The sequence below is a fragment of the Amphiura filiformis genome, chromosome 18 (assembly GCF_039555335.1).
Source record: "Amphiura filiformis chromosome 18, Afil_fr2py, whole genome shotgun sequence".
In the NCBI taxonomy this organism is placed as follows: Eukaryota; Metazoa; Echinodermata; class Ophiuroidea; order Amphilepidida; family Amphiuridae; genus Amphiura; species Amphiura filiformis.
Window position 1 is genome coordinate 22933300 of NC_092645.1, and position 4438 is coordinate 22937737.

The following is a 4438-nucleotide window of genomic DNA, read 5'->3' on the forward strand; positions in this document are numbered from 1 at the left end:
GTGCTATTAGCGCTAATAGCAATTAATAGCAAGTCTAGGGAAAGCGTGCTATTAGAGCTAATAGCAAATAATAGCACGTCATATGCAATTGTGCTAAATCTAAAAGATCCTAAGTCTAGGGAAAGCGTGCTATTAGCGCTAATAGCAATTAATAGCACGTCATATGCGGCCTTGATGGTTTTTGCTGATGGTGGGGACAGCGGTCATACTAAGTTTCTTGCCCTGCGGGGCCCTTTTTATATTTGAACTCACTTGGAGTGTTTAGTTGTCGTATGGGAGTCACCGGCCTCGGGCCTGCCGGCCCTGCGGCCTTGATGTTTGTTGCTGATGGCGGGGACAGCGGTCATACTAAGTTTCTTGCCCTGCGGGGCCCTTTTATATTGAACTCACTTGGAGTGTTTAGTTGTCGTATGGGAGTCTCTGGCCTCGGGCCTGCCGGCCCTGCGGCCTTGATGTTTTTTGTTGATGGTGGGGACAGCGGTCACACTAGCATTGTTGCCCTGCGGGGCCCTTTTCTGTTGGGCCTCACTTGAAGTGTTTACTTATCGTGTGGGAGTCTCCGGCCTCGGCCCTGCCGGCCCTGCGGCCTTAATGTTTTTGCTGATGGTGGGGACAGCGGTCGCACTAAGTTTCTTGCCCTGCGGGGCCCTTTTATATTTGAACTCACTTGGAGTGTTTAGTTGTCGTATGGGAGTCTCCGGCCTCGGGCCTGCCGGCCCTGCGGCCTTGATGTTTTTTGTTGATGGTGGGGACAGAGGTCTCACTAGCTTTGTTGCCCTGCAGGGCCCATTTATATTGGAACTCACTTGGGAGTGTTTAGTTGTCGTATGGAGTCTCCGGCCTCAGGCCTGCCGGCCCTGCGGCCTTGATGTTTTTTGTTGATGGTGGGGACAGTGGTCACACAAGCCTTGTTGCCCTGCGTGGCCCCTTTATATTGGAACTCACTTGGAGTGTTAAGTTGTCGTATGGGAGTCTCCGGCCTCAGGCCTGCCGGCCCTGCGGCCCTAATATTTTTGTTGATGGTGAGGACAGCGGTAACACGAGCTTTCTTGTCCTGCGGGGCCCTTTTATATTGGAACTCACTTGGAGTGTTTAGTTGTCGTATGGGAGTCACCGGCCTCAGGCCTGCAGGCCCTGCGGCCTTGATGTTTGTTGATGATGGTGGGGACAGCGGTCACACTAAGTTTTTGCCCTGCGGGGCCCTTTTATATTTGAACTCACTTGGAGTGTTTAGTTGTCGTATGGAGTCTCCGGCCTCAGGCCTGCCGGCCCTGCGGCCTTGATGTTTTTGTTGATGGTGGGGACAGAGGTCTCACTAGCTTTCTTGGCCTGCAGGGCCCTTTTATATTGGAACTCACTTGGAGTGTTTAGTTGTCGTATGGGAGTCACCGGCCTCGCGCCTGCCGGCCCTGCGGCCTTGATGTTTGTTGCTGATGGTGGGGACAGCGGTCACACTAAGTTTTTTGCCCTGCAGGGCCCTTTTATATTGGAACTCACTTGGAGTGTTTAGTTGTCGTATGGGAGTCACCGGCCTCAGGCCTGCCGGCCCTGCGGCCTTGATGTTTTTTTGATGGTGGGGACAGAGGTCTCACTAGCTTTCTTGCCCTGCAGGGCCCTTTTATATTGGAACTCACTTGGAGTGTTTAGTTGTCGTATGGAGTCACCGGCCTCAGGCCTGCCGGCCCTGCGGCCTTGATGTTTGTTGATGATGGTGGGGACAGCGGTCACACTAAGTTTTTGCCCTGCGGGGCCCTTTTATATTTGAACTCACTTGGAGTGTTTAGTTGTCGTATGGGAGCTCCGGCCTCGGGCCTGCCGGCCCTGCGGCCTTGATGTTTTTTGTTGATGGTGGGGACGGCGGTCCACAGTAATTTTCTTGCCCTGCGGGGCCGTTTTACATCCGATCTCACATGGAGTGTTTAGTTGTCGTATGGGAGTCACCGGCCTCGGGCCTGCCGGCTCTGCGGCCTTGATGTTTGTTGTTGATGGTGGGGACAGCGGTTACACTAGCTTTGTTGCCCTGCGGGGCCCTTTTATATTGGAACTCACTTGGAGTGTTTAGTTGTCGTATGGGAGTCACCGGCCTCGGGCATGCCGGCCCTGCGGCCTTGATGTTTGTTGCTGATGGCGGGGACAGCGGTCATACTAAGTTTCTTGCCCTGCAGGGGCCCTTTTATATTTGAACTCACTTGGAGTGTTTAGTTGTCGTATGGGAGTTTCTGGCCTTGGGCCTGCTGGTCCTGCGGCCTTGATGTTTTTGTTGATGGTGGGGACAGCGGTCACACTAGCTTTGTTGCCCTGCAGGGCCCTTTTACATTGGAACTCACTTGGAGTGTTTAGTTGTCGTATGGGAGTCACCGGCCTCAGGCCTGCCGGCCCTGCGGCCTTGATGTTTGTTGCTGATGGTGGGGACAGCGGTCATACTAAGTTTCTTGCCCTGCGGGGCCCTTTTATATTGAACTCACTTGGAGTGTTTAGTTGTCGTATGGGAGTCTCCGGCCTCGGGCCTGTCGGCCCTGCGGCCTTGATGTTTTTGTTGATGGTGGGGACAGCGGTCACACTAGCTTTGTTGCCCTGCAGGGCCTTTTTATATTGGAACTCATTTGGAGTGTTTAGTTGTCGTATGGGAGTCACCGGCCTCAGGCCTGCCGGCCCTGCGGCCTTGATGTTTTTTGCTGATGGTGGGGACAGCGGTCACACTAAGTTTCTTGCCCTGCGGGGCCCTTTTATATTGGAACTCACTTGGAGTGTTTAGTTGTCGTATGTGAGTCTCCGGCCTCAGGCCTGCCGGCCGTGCGGCCTTGATATTTTTGTTGATGGTGGGGACAGCGGTTACACTAGCTTTCTTGCCCTGCGGGGCCCTTTTATATTGGAACTCACTTGGAGTGTTTAGTTGTCGTATGGGAGTCACCTGTCGGCCCTGCGGCATTGATGTTTTTTGCTAATGAGTGCTATTAGTGCTATTAGCGCTAATAGCGTCTACCATTTGCAGAAAATTAACAATTTGGCACATAATACAATGAGTTGTAAAATCGTTATTAGCATACCTGTCGGTATTAGCGCTAAAAGCGCTAATAGCACGCCTTATGCTATTAGCGCTAATAGCACATCTCACGCTAATGAGTGCTATTAGCGCTAATAGCGCTAATAGCACCTACCATCCGTAGAAAATGGTCCATTTTAAAATTTGCAAACGATACACTAATGAGCGCTAATATCGGTATCAGCACACACTACGCTATTAGCGCTAATAGCGCTAGTAGCACACCTTACGCTATTAGCGCAAAGCGCACCTCGTGCTAATGAGTGCTATTAGTGCTATTAGCGCTAATAGCGCCTACCATTTGCAGAAAATGAACAATTTGGCACATAATACAATGATTTATAATATCGTTATTAGCATACCTGTCGGTATTAGCGCTAATAGCACGCCTTACGCTATTAGCGCTAATAGCACATCTCACGCTAATGAGTGCTATTAGCGCTATTAGCGCTAATAGCGCTAATAGCACCTACCATCCGTAGAAAATGGTCAATTTTAAAATTTGCAAACGATACACTAATGAGCGCTAATATCGGTATTAGCACACACTACGCTATTAGCGCTAATAGCGCTAGTAGCACACCTTACGCTATTAGCGCTAAAAGCGCACCTCGTGCTAATGAGTGCTATTAGTGCTATTAGCGCTAATAGCGCCTACCATTTGCAGAAAATAAACAATTTGGCACATAATACAATGATTTATAATATCGTTATTAGCATACCTGTCGGTAGTAGCGCTAATAGCGCTATTAGCACGCCTTACGCTATTAGCGCTAATAGCACATCTCACGCTAATGAGTGCTATTAGCGCTATTAGCGCTAATAGCGCTAATAGCACCTATCATCCGTAGAAAATGGTCAATTTTAAAATTTGCAAACGATACACTAATGAGCACTAATATCGGTATTAGCACACTACGCTATTAGCGCTAATAGCGCTAGTAGCACACCTTACGCTATTAGCGCTAAAAGCGCACCTCGCGCTAATGAGTGTTATTAGTGCTATTAGCGCTAATAGCGCCAACCATTTGCAGAAAATGAACAATTTGGCACATAATACAATGATTTATAATATCGTTATTAGCATACCTGTCGGTATTAGCGCTAATAGCGCTTATAGCACGCCTTACGCTATTAGCGCTAATAGCACATCTGACGCTAATGAGTGCTATTAGCGCTATTAGCGCTAATAGCGCTAATAGCACCTACCATCCGTAGAAAATGATCAATTTTAAAATTTGCAAACGATACACTAATGAGCGCTAATATCGCTATTAGCACACACTACGCTATTAGCGTTAATAGCGCTAGTAGCACACTTTACGCTATTAGCGCTAATAGCGAACCTCGCGCTAATGAGTGCTATTAGCGCTATTAGCGCTAATAGCGTCTACC